Source organism: Rhinolophus sinicus, chromosome 14 (genome assembly GCF_057876585.1).
Source record: "Rhinolophus sinicus isolate RSI-liver-muscle chromosome 14, RSI-T2T, whole genome shotgun sequence".
NCBI lineage: Eukaryota > Metazoa > Chordata > Mammalia > Chiroptera > Rhinolophidae > Rhinolophus > Rhinolophus sinicus.
In genome coordinates this window covers 28791507-28804494 of record NC_142514.1, presented here as the reverse complement: position 1 = coordinate 28804494, position 12988 = coordinate 28791507, and the positions used below count along the sequence as shown (strand labels likewise).

At 43.6% G+C, this 12988-nt stretch overlaps 1 protein-coding gene across 9 annotated transcripts in view; it reads left to right on the top strand.

Moving 5' to 3' along the window:
- Window positions 1-9899: 9899 nt before the first annotated feature.
- Window positions 9900-12988, top strand: part of SCMH1 (Scm polycomb group protein homolog 1) — a 145183-nt gene continuing 142094 nt past the window's right edge. For 2 of the 9 annotated variants that reach the window (XM_019737138.3, XM_019737137.3), the window contains exon 1: window positions 9908-10212. The gene's annotated coding sequence lies outside the window, so the exon portion shown is untranslated. Of the gene's footprint in view, window positions 10213-10736; window positions 10891-12988 lie in introns of all 9 variants that reach the window. The other 7 variants (XM_074334511.2, XM_019737146.3, XM_074334515.2 and 4 more) reach the window with 7 other exon arrangements.

The following is a 12988-nucleotide window of genomic DNA, read 5'->3' as shown; positions in this document are numbered from 1 at the left end:
ACTCTTTAGCTTAATACCCAAGGCCCTTGACAACCTGGCTCCAGCTGGACTTTGCAGGCTCACTTCCCTCTACTCTTTCAGACATCCTAGGTCTTCCAAGAGGCCTTCCTGTCCCTGCACATGCTGACCTGGCCCCAGCATGCCTTTCCCCTCTCTGTCTGCCTAATGAAACCCTAGTTTTCCTTTCATGTCCCCGCAAATGCCACCTCCTTGGAGAAGCCTTCCCTAGTCAGTCTCTGCAGAATTCATTCTTCTCTGCTTTCTCCCAGCACATTGTACATACCTCTGCAATAACCGTCACAGTCCTTTGTAGTCCAAGATCCTCAAGATTGTATTTCACTTTTCTTTGCATTCCCAGCGCCTGACACATCACAGGTGTTCTGTAAATATTTATGAAATGGAATTGAGGCTTAATCCTTTTCCAGATGTCAGCCCCTCAGTTATTTGAAGGCCCATCTAAGGCTTTGCCCTATACCATTCTATTCTTAGTTATTTCTTCTCTAGGCTAAATGTTACTGGCTCTTTCAGCTGTGTATTGTAAAGTCTGATTTTCAGATTCTTATCATTTTGGTCACTTGCCTCTGTGTGATAATTTGTCAACATCTCTCTTAAAATACACTGCCTAGGACAAAACTTAATAGCCCAGATGAAGTCGGCTGTGGCAGAATGAAGTAAGAGGATTACAACCTCTGTTAGATATAACATTTCTTTAACCTTTACTGTGTGCCAGGAACTTCTGCCTATCTGATTTTCTTTCACTCTTGCAATAATCTGGTAAGGTAGGTGTTATTTCTCCCATCTTATAGATGAGGATACTAACCATCTGGTGAGGCACTTGGAGAGTAAGTTAACTTAAAGCCACAAGCCCAGAGCACATCGTGCTTGGGGCCAACTGATACCTCTGTATCATTTTTATATCAACTGCTGTCAAGTTATTTATTTTTTTCCCAGTTATTAGCTAGTGACAAGCTTAAGGGCAACTGAGGACAAAAAGAATCAGTGCCTTTAGAAGGGAGTGGAACCACAGAACAGAGAAAAGGCAGGTTGGATTAATGGCCAACTTCCTAACAATAACAGTCTTCATCTCGGAGCTCAGACAGAGCCTGGAATTTCTCAGCCACGTAGTTTCCTGGAACTATTTTTATTTGGTATTTTATAAGAGGAACAAGAGCAGAAGTGTCTTGGATAAACAATGAGATATGAGGCTCAGCACTCCTCTGCAAAGCATGCACACCATCAGAATCTGAAGAGCCAGTCCAGCCGGGGCCCTGCAAGTTACAGCTACAGAGCAGACGATGAGGAGGTTGCCTCTTTGGTCTGTGGCCTGGGCCTGAGAGGGCCCCACTGTGCACATTCACTCCATAAATATCAACTGAGCACCTCTATGTTCCAGGTATAGTATGAGGTGCTGGGCATGTAACGAACACAGACAGAGTTCCAGCCCTTTGAAGCTTACCCTCAGGTGGAAGACGGGCACAGAAGCACAGAAGATGCACACGACCCAGCAAGTGCAATGATGAAAGAATGTGCCCAGCCTCCTCGGAGAGCAAGAGGAGGAGCATTTAACACGTCTGGAGTAAGGATGGAAGAAAAGGGACCAGGGGACGCTTCCTGGGGAAGGGAATCTTAATTGATCAGTAAGAGTTAACCAGCGAAGGCGGGACGAAGAGACAGAAGGGAGAAGACAAAGGTTCAGGTATGAGCAGGGTCTCCAACGCAAGTAACAGCACAAAGCTCCCCTGCAACGTGGGACGAATTACAAGCAGTTGGTGTTTAAAGTTCAAGAGGCTGGGGAGGTAGCCACGATGAGTCAGTGTGTTACGTGTTAGGCACTGTGATAAAACGCTCACATCTATTATTTCAGATCATTAACTCACTATGTAACCTTGAGCTTGTTACTGCACCTCTCTGGCCCTCCTCGCCAGGAAAATGAAGACTCGGTGAATTCCAGTGTCCTATCTAATCTCAGCCTCTGGCTAACTGAGTGGGAAGGCATTCTAATCTATGGTCTGTTTACCATGTTTACAGAAATGCTGGTCAGAGATGGAGTATCATGGCCCCGCTTCCCCAAGTTACAGGCAGAATATTTAAGAGGAAGTGAATTCTATTAGACTTAAAGACTCTTACCAAAATGTGCCAATGTATGCAGGATTCACAAAAGAGAGAGATTAAAATGCCTATCTAACAGGGTAGGCTGTGGTGAAAGTCAGACGGTAGGTGTGGGGAGCTCAGAGTTGGAGGGTTGGAGCAAGGCTTCTTGGCGATGGCGTTTGTGATGGGCCACAGGATGCACAAAGTGACGAAGAAGAGGCTGAGCAGAGGCATTCCGGGCAAAGAAAACAGCAAGAGCCTGACAAAGCTGACCAAACACTGTACTTCTGCTCCGCGCTCCCTGGCCCCCTCCCTCCCTCCACTCTTGCAAATCGTCTGCTCACCCTCCCCTACCTGCCCTCAGGATTCTTGGCTGACGGTTGAGATGCTCCATAACTAAGCCTCATTCTCTCTGTCCAGCTTATACCCCAGGACTCTCCATATGGGCCGTTAGCTCCATTAGGGCCGTTAGGTCCCTCCTCCACCTCCAACTTTCCTACCATTCAAGGTCTACCTAAAATACCATCTTCTCTATGAGGCCCTTCCTGAATGTCTTCCAAACACCACAACATTTTTATTGTATTTCCCCTGTGACACAACTCTCTGCTTGTATTGTAATACCTTTCCTCATGAGATTGTAAGTTCTTGGAGGGGAAGTGCTATGCCATTTGGGTGTCCCTTTCAAGAGTCTTGCACAGGGAACAGTCAATAACTGACAAGATGGCCAGTTCCCTAGCAAACATGTGGGCTGTGAGCAAAGTGGCCGGAGGGAGGGTCTAAAAGAATCTGCCCTTTGACTGTGATTTAAGAACTAGAGTCTCTGTGACATTCTTTGATTATTCAGCATCATCCTGCTAAACTCAGGTGTGTGATACTAAGCCCACCTCTAGCTCTAACAGCGGACTCTGTTATCCCACCCTCCTAATTGTTTCTAGGCGATTCAGGGTTCCTGGTGAATCAGATCAGAAAAATTCCAACCATTCTTCTGATCCCAAACTTAGTATACAGATGAAGTCTGGTCAAACTGCCCATTAATGATCTTAAGCAGCCTTGAAGCAGAAAAGGAGTCACAAAAGGCCAAACACAAGAAGGTGTGAAAGGAAAAACATTCAAATCAGGAAGATTAAGGGCTCTTATGTGTTTCAGTGCCCCCCTCACCACCACCCCCATTTTGTTTAAGCACCAAAGCCATCTTTTCATTTTCCTTCACCAACTCTCTTGGGGTCACTACGCACCAGAGTGATAAAAGTAAGATACTGTTCCCTTGATTTTCAGCCCCAGAATAATTGCTCCTTCTTGCTGTTCCTTATGGAAGGTTCTACCAAGTTTACTCCTTAATGTAATATATAAAACAGTAGGCCTGGGGTTTTTTAGCATCTTTCTTAAAAATTAAAAAAAATTACATCCTAACTGATTTGCCCATTTTTTTTCCCCCTTCTCCATTGCCTCTGTACTTCTTGGCTTCCCCCAGTCTGTGCCCTTTTCCAAGGGTTTGGTCCTAGCCCAAATCCATTCTTTATCTGCCGCTTGGTTTTTAAACCCCTTTCATCTCCTGTTTAAAAATTCAAGCATTAGCAATTCATGAAATCTAGGATGTGCTGTGCCCTGAGATACTCAGTGGAATCAAAGTGAAGAACTACCCTCAAGGAAACTACAGTCTAACTTAAGATATTACAGTGTGATACATTTCATACAAAGATACTTACCAAGTAGCAGCCCGGAGGAGGGAACAATTAATTTTTCCTGAGAAGCCTCAGAGAAGTTTTCAGCTGGATCTAAAAAGGAAGCAGGGCAGTCACAAACTAGTCATAGAGATGTGAAATACAGTATGGGAATGTAATCAATAATGTTGCAAAGACTATGTACGGTGTCAGATGGGTACTGAATTTATGGGGTGGGGGAATCACTTCTTAAATTATATAAATGCCTAACCACTGCACTATACACCTGAAACCAATGTAAAATAATGTTGAATGTCAACTATCATATGTATGTATATATATACATAATATGTGACTATATATGTGACTATACATATACATATATATGACTATATATATGTATATATATAGTCACAGGATGTAAAGTACAACATAGGGAATATAATCGATGGCATTGTCATAGCTATGTATGATGTCAGAGTGGTAGTAGACTTGGTGGGGTTATCACTTCATGAGGGGTATAAATGTCTAATCATTATGTTGTTTTGTACACCTGAAACTAATAAAAAAAGAAAGAAAAGGAGCAGGGCTTCCAAAGACAATATGTACACTTTTGATTTTTTTCAGCAAACATGTAGGAATATCTCTTTCATACAAAGACTTGTCTGAATCATTGGAACTACACGGGCAAACTAGGTTCCTGATCTCAAGAAACTTTCAGCATAGAAAAGGAGTTTTAAAATATATCCAATCCTGATCATGAAAATACAACGTATATTGTGCCATGGAGAGCGTTACAGAACAAGCTGCCATGGCAGTTCACAGAGAAATGTTTAAAAGAAAATTTCCCATTGGGTGTAGCAGGGAGAATTCTAAGATGGCCCCCAAGATTTCTGGCCACTGATATACACGTCCTGCATAATCCTGGGACAGTGAATGTGATAAATTTTACTTCTCTGATTAGTTTATGTTATATGGCACAGTTGCCTTTAAGTGGGGAGATTACCTGAATGGACCTGACCTAATTATAAGTTTTTGTTTTTTAAGATATAAAATTTTATTGAGGGTTTTTTTCTTTAAAATTGTTTTTATTAAAATATAACATACAATATTATATTAGTTTCAGATATGTAACAATTATTCATTTATATACCTAAAGAAATGATCCCACAATAGGTCTAGTAACCATCTGACATTCTACAATGTTATTACAATATTGTTGACTATAGTCATTATATCCCCATGTACATTATATCCCCATGACTTATTTATTTTATAACTGGAAATTTGAAACTCTTATTCCCCTTCACCTTCCCCCTCCTTTTAAATTATTTTCAATTATAGCTGACATTCAATGTTATTTTATATTAGTTTCAGGTGTACAGCATAGCGGTTAGACATTTATATAATTTATGATGTTATCCCTCCAATTAGTCTAGTACCCATCTGGCATAATACATAGTTATTACATTATTGATTATAATCCTTATGCTATACTTTACATCCCCCTGACTATTTTGTAAATACCAATTTGTACTTCTTAATCCCTTCACCCTTTTCACCCAGCCCTCCAACACTCCTCCCATCTCATCTGGCAACCATCAGTTTGTTCTCTGTATCTATGAGTCTGTTTCTGTTTTGTTCATTTGTTTATTTTGTTCTTTAGATTCCACATATAAGTGAGATCATATGGTATTTGTCTTTCTCTGTCTGACTTATTTCATTTAGCATAATACCTTCCAGGTCCATCCATGTTGTTGCAAATGGTAACATTTCATTGATTTTTTTTGGCTGAGTAATATTCCTTTTTATATACGAACCACTTCTTTATCCAATCGTCTATGAATGGGCACTTAGGTTGCTTCCATATCTTGGCTATTGTAAATAATGCTGCAATGAACCCAGAAGTGCATATATCTTTTCAAATTAGTGTTATGGATTTCTTCAGATAAATATCCAAAGTGGAATTGCTGAGTCATGAGGTAGTTCTACTTTTAATCTTTCGAGGAACCTCCATACTGTTTTCCATAGCGGCTGCACCAATTTGCAATCCCACCAACAGTGCACCAGGGTTCCCTTTTTCCACATTCTTTCCAACACTTGTTTGTTGATTTATTGATGACAGCCATTCTGACATGCTTGAGGTGGTATCTCATTGTGGTTTTAATTTGCATTTCTCTAATGATTGGTAACGTCTAGTATCTTTTCATATATCTATTAGTCTGTATATCCTCTTTGGAGAAATGTTTGTTCTGGTCCTCTGCCATTTGTTAATTTGTGTTGTTAGGTTTTTTGTGTTAAGATGCATGAATCCTTTATAAATGTTGGATATTAACCACTTATCGGATGTATCATTGGCGACTGTCTTCTCCCACTCAGTAAGCTGTATTTTCATTTGCTGTGGTATCATTTGGTATCCTTTGCTGTGCAAAAACTTTTTAGTTTGATATGGTCACATTTGTTTATTTTTTCTTGCCCAAAAAGATATATCAGAAAAAAATATTACTAAGAGCAATATCAGAGAGTTTTCTGCTTGTATTTTCTTCTAGTTTTATGGTTTGGGGACCCACATTAATTTTAAGTGTTTTAAAAGCTGAGAGTTTTCTCTGACTGGTTGAAGAAGGGGATATTTGAGATTCAAAAAGTGAGTGGGATTTGATGTGAGAGAGGTTCTCTGTTGATGAGATGGAGGGGGCCACATTTCCATGCATGCCTTTACACTTTTACTACATGTGTCCCTAAACAAAATTGTATTGTTTTATTTTTAAACTTTATATGTGTTATAATACTGCATATCCTTTTTCGTTCAGTGCATCTTTAAGATATTTTCATATTATTATATATAGCTCTAGGGCAGGGTTGGCAAATTTTCCTGTAAATGGCCAGAGAGTAAACATTGTAGGCTTTGCAGGTCATAAGGCCCATTGTGGCATAAAAGCAGCCACAGAAAGCCTGAGTTCTAATAAATTTTTACACTCACGCACCACATAACATTTCGGTCAACAAGGAACTGAATATACAACAGTAGTCACATAAGATTATAATGCAGATAAAAAATTTCTATCACTTAGTGATTTAGCTTTTGAAAAGTCAGTGCTACGCATTAGTCACGCATTTGTGGCAATGCTGGTGTAAACAAACCTATTGCTCTGCCTCTGCCAGTCGTATAAAAGTATAGCATATATGAGGTGTGATAAAAAATTATGATCGATGTTTAAGTTAAAAAAATTTATTATAGTAAAAGACAGATTGCCATTAATCCCCCTTAAAATACTACCCTTTGTTTTGAACACACTTATCGCATCATTCTTGCCACTTTCTAAAGCAGTTCTAGAAATCCTCTTTTGTGTCTTTAGTTGCCCTGTCACGGCTGCCTTGATGTCCTGAATCATTTTGACTTTGGGGAAGAGCCAGAAGTCACACGGTGCCAGATCCAGTGAAAAAGGTGGATGAGGACACACCGTCGTGTTTTTATTTGACAGAAATTGCCATATACCAGAAGTGATGTGTGACACGGAGTGTTGTCATGATGGAGGATGATTTAAGGCACACTTTAAAACATACCTTCTCTCAACCGTAGCTCATACCTGACTGACTTCACTGAACAAGTTGAAACTGGTCACACACTGTTACTAAGCTTTGATGTGCCGCTTCCCGTATTGAAGATCCCTGCCTTTCCATTGGATGGCACTTGGCAGCAGCATTCACCATATTTTTTTATCACACCTCATACAGTTATATACAGCATAGAGTACTGAAAATGATAATAAACAACTATATTACTGGTTTATGTATTTACTATACTATACATTTTACCGTTAGTGTGTACTCTTTGTACTTACAAATAAAAAGTTTGCTGTAAAACAGTGCGCCATGTTACACCAGCAGCAACCTCAACTATTTCGTGCTTACTCTGTTTCTTGCTTGCATCATTTTCTCTTGTGTTGTTTTCAAGGTCAATATAAAATATTTTTATCTGTTATGGATGCTTTTTCTTTAATGGGAAAGGAACAGAGCCTCAGCACGCTGGGGGAACTTTTCTTCAAAAGCAGCTTTCCAGACAGCAGAGGTGTTGATACAATTGTTTTCCCTCTCAATGCCTGAAGAGCCCTAGGAGTATGTGAAGGAAAATGCTGGGCTGGGCAGCCTGCGAGGACGTCTGCCAGGATTCCCGTGCCCACACATGCTGTCCTTGGTAACCAATTCCTTTCCTCTCATCTGCCTCTCTGACTTGATTGCTTCTCAGAAAATGGGCAACGAGGAGAGGTAACAGGGTGCTGGGGTCAGAAAGAGCAGCAGCATCTACAGCAAACATGAGCAAAATCTTCACTACACAGGAGTGGAAATAAAGGACTAAAACACTCACCTTAGAGCTTACCTGTCAAGTGGTAAGGCAATGCCAACTTAGGAATAAAAAGACCAGCGTCATCTGGGTCCTAGCTCTACCGCTTACCAGCCCTGCACTTTCCTATTTCTATCCCTCTACCCGGAATGCTTGTGCCTTGTGAACTCATTTCTCAAAGGCCTGGCTTAGATCTTGAAACCTCTTTCTGAAATGCAAATCTGATTAAGTCACTCCCTGCTTAAAACTTCAGTAGCTTATTGCCAATAGCAGGCATTCAGAAACCCTTTGTTCTCAGGACCCCTTTCCACTCTTAAAAATTATTGAGGACCCCAAGGAGCTTTTTTATGTGCACTTGGTTACTTCTAGCGACATTTATTATATTAGAAATTAGAACTGAGAAATCTCTAAAGTTTTATTAATTCATTTAAAATTTACAATGATAAACCCATTACATGTTAACATAAATACATTTTTAATGAAAAATACCTGTTTTCTAAAACAAAATATTATTGAGAAGAGAGGTGTCTTACATTTGCGCAAATCTCTTTAACATGTGGCTTAAAAGAAGACAGCTGGATTCTAAAATCTGTTTTTGCATTTAACCTGTTGCAATATCATATGTCCTATAGTCTATGGAAAATGTCACTGTATACTAGTGAGAGAATGAGAGTGAAAAAAGCAAGTAATGTTTAACATTGTTATAAAAATAGTTTTGAGTTCACTGACCCCTGAAAGGAATTCAGGTACACCCAGGAATCCCAGGACCGCAATATGAAAACCACTGGCCTACAAAATAAGTTCTAAGCTAGTACACAGGACATCCAATGTCATTCTAGAATACGAGGACCTCCTTCCATGTTCTGGCTTCCTTTCCCTGCCTAACCTCAGCAGCAGCAATACCATATCTGCATCTCCCGTGCTCCTGCCACACCAGCCTCCCATACGGTATGATGTCTCCATGCCTTTGCCTTTTCTCCGCCTGAAAATAGCTTCCCCTTGCAGATTCTTTCAAGAGCTAAGTTGAATAGTGTTTGACTCTGGGTTGCCTCCTTTGGCTCACTCTAACAGAGCTGACCACTCTGGGCAGGTAGAACACAGGCTCTAAAGTTTGAAAGGCTGAAGATGCATCTTCACTCAGTCATTTACTGGCTGGGTGACCTTGGACAAGTAGCCTCGCCTCCCTGACCTTCAGTTTCCTCACTGCTAAAACAGGGCTGATCTGGGGTGGAGGTGGCGGTGAGCCTAAGGACTGGAGCAGAGTGCTCACGGGCGCTGAAATGATGGTCCTATGCACAGGGTCTGGCACCTCGGGTTCAACGCTGATTCACTACGGTGAACCGATGAAGGCCCATGGGAGCTTATACTTACTGGCCATTTCCTTACTAGATCTCCGCACTGTTCCGTGGGCTTTACAAGCATTCATTTCTTTTTTCCTCACACGATCCCTTTGGATTAAGTGCTGTCACGTTAGAGAGAAAGGCCCTGGGGTAGCGATGCGCAGTCACTTGCTCAAGGTCATCCATCACAACTGGTCACGAGCAGGGCAGGGGGATTCGAGCCCCGGGAGCGCCCACTCTCCTCACGAGGCTGCGCCTCGCGTCAGCCGGGCTTCGGGGCCAGAACCTAACCGCTCTTAGGTCCGCCATATCCCTCACAAACCAACGCGTGGCCTTGGAGTGGGTGACACGCGTCGGCTGGATTCGAACCCGAGTCCCAGAGCTCTCTTCAGGCCTCGGTTTACCCATCCAACAGAAGCAGCGGCGAGAGCCCGTCAGGGGGCAGCGCCCGCCCCACACCGCACGGTGGCGCCCTCGCCACACCGCCCCGCCTCCCCGCCTTCTGCGCGGGCCCAACCGCCAAGGAGCGCGCCACCTCGCGGCAGGAGGGGCTGGGGGCCGGGGCCGGGGAGCCCCTGCCCCGCCCCTCGTCGTCCCCCGCCTCTCCCCCGCCTCAGCTACCGCAGTCACCGCCTCGGTGGAGCCCCCCGCCGCCCGCCCGCAGCTCTCCGGTGCCGCCCCCACACGCCCCCTTTGCGCGTCCTCTCTCGCTCCCTGAGCAGCGGAAACATGGCGGCGGGAAGGGAGTGAGCCGCTCCGCGCCGCCCGGTGCCCGCAGGTAAGCGCCTCGCGCCAGCTTCCGCGAGCCGGGGCAGCCTGCGCCCTAAGGGGACTGGGCCATCAAGGGCCGCCCGGGGCGAAGAGGAGGCGGTGGGACCTGGCCGCCCGCTGCCCCCGCCCCTCCGGGCCCGGCTGTCCGTCTGTCGGGGCGGGTTGGCCTGTCGGTGGTCCGAGCGCGGTCGCGGCCCTTCCCTGCCGTGTCAGCCGGGCCTGGAGCCCCGGCGCCCGGTTCTGCATCCGCGGGGGAGCCTGCTGGGCCCAGTGTCCCGCTGGAGGCCCTGACGCGCTGGGGCTTCCCGGGGGCCTCGGCGCGGGGACCCCACGGACAGGGACGTTTGGTGGTTTGGCATCGTAGGGCGGTCGGTGTAGGAGCCTCTCTATCCAGGCCCGCGGGGCTGGGGTCGGTCCGGGAGGGTTGGCTTTGGGCCAAGGGCCGGGAGTCAGAGTGGCTGTCAGTCTGCGCGTGGGTCTGTGGGTCTGTGCGGACGCAAGAGCTGAGAGATGTCTGTGGGTCTTCGCCAGCCGGGTCCCGGTTCGACCGAGGTCGGCGGGAGACATGGCTCAACGGAAGGTCCGGGGCGCGAAGGGCTCGGAGCTGTCAGCAGCGATCCTCCAGCTGGCTCCAGCAGCGCGGGGACAACTCACGTGTGCCTCCGGAAATGGGCGGAGAGAGCAGGTTTCAAACCTCAGACTTCTGGGGGTGGGCGTGGGATGGGGGTGGAGAGAAGCCGCTGGGCACCCAGGTGAGCAAGCTGCCAGGAGGGCTAGACACGTGGGCACAGCTGTGGGCCAGCCCCAGAGGAATGAAAAAGAGTTTCCAGGAGATGGCTGAACCCCAAAACATCTGGAGTCTGGAAGGGAATTTAAAGTCATCTAGGGTCTCTTTCACTCATCCCATGCCAAAGTACCGTGTTTCCCCGAAAATAAGACCTAGCCAGACAATCAGCTCTAACGTGTCTTTTGGAGCAAAAATTAATATAAGACCCAGTCTAATTTTACTGTAAGACCAGTCTTGTATAATGTAATGTAATGTAATATAATATAATGTAATATAATACCTGGCCTTATTTTACTGTAAGACCGGGTGTTATATAATATAAGACCGGTCTTATATTAATTTTTGCTCCAAAAGACGCATTAGAGCTGATTGTCCGGCTATTTCTTATTTTCAGGGAAACAGGGTAGCTTTGAAAATCCCAAATTCTAGCCTAATAATTTAACCTATCTGTTTGAACACCTCTTCCAGTGATGGGAAACTAATCTCTTCCCAAGGAACCTCATTCTGTTCCTAGACTGCGTTCGTTTTAGAAATCTTTTTGGTTGAAAGAAACAGCTATCTCCCATTCTTCCTTATGGACACCCTTGTAAGCTACCTGAAGAAAGTAATCATGTCCCTGGAGCCTTGTGTTGTCTTCACTAACTCCAGTTCCTTTACTTGATTCTCATGTGCTGTGGTTCTCTGATGCGGTCTCTGAATGAGCTCTCGTTAGCCCATACCCCTTCAAAGGAGAGCTTCTTAATGTGAGTGAGGAGACAAAACCTATTAAGTTTCCCCAAGAAGCTCCTTGGCCCCAAATAATTGACCTGCTTAGATAAAAAGTAATTATTCCTTCCTTATTTCTGTACTGTTTTTAACTTTAAAAAAATATATTGTACTGCTTGTTAAAAAAAAAAAAAAGAGATCCTACTTTGTGGAAATTTTTGGGTTTTCCCTCATGTTTTAAATGTCTGTAAACACTATCAAATGAGCTAATGTATATCATAGTGTCATAATGCACCGTACAAATAGAAGGGTTTATTATTTTTACTCTGAAAAAGGATTGAGACCCATTTTGGTGCCAAACTGCAATTTAATATTTAGTTGGAAAGGGAAATGCTTTATTACATTGAACTCTATCTATGCTCTATTTCTAACTGCCAGCAGAAGGCCCAAAATTACTATGAAAAAGAACATTTTTTTGTTGCTCACTTACCAGCATTATTTTTTACTTGCTTTTTAAATCACTTATCCTTGGTATGTGGTGTTAAGTTTTTAAAAAGGGTCTTTTACCAACGTCCTAAACCTCTGCCTAAGCAACCCTGTAGTAAATTTTTAAGCCCATCAGAGTTATGATGGCCTTATAGATAAAATGCCAAGCTCTTGTATCTGGGACCTTGTTCAAATTCTCAGCAAAATTTCACTGTTTTTATGACATAGACAAGCACATAACAGCAGTCAGAATCTGTTCTTTATCTTTGTTCTTATGTCTTCATTTTTTAAGTTGTTCAGTGTTTTTGAAATTTGTAGCATACATGTCAAGTGTTGGTTTCTGGTATGTTTATGCAAATGCTGTTGCCCTTTAAGTAAATTGGATAAAAATTTACATAACACCATTCTGTACCGAACTGTACAGAGCCAGGAAAGGCCCTGGTTCCTTCCTTTCAAAGGACTTGAAGTTAATGGTAGGAAATCCTAAAAACTGTGAGAAAGAACTGGTGTGAATATCCCACTGAAAACTTAAGTTCAACATGTTCTAACCTTTATTCTATCTACGTTTATGTATCTACTGTGTGTCAGGCATTGTGCTATGTTTAACTGGGTATACAAAGATGAATAAGATACATTTCCAATCTTTGTGCAGCCAGTAAATTAGATGCTAAAACAGGACATCTCAGAATAAAAGTTAAGAGTTATGCACACAATGCCCCAGGTGAGGGCACTTTGGCGAGCCTAGGACTTGAGGGACGGCCTTGGGAAGAGATGACACCTGACCCAAATCTTAAATGGTAACTAG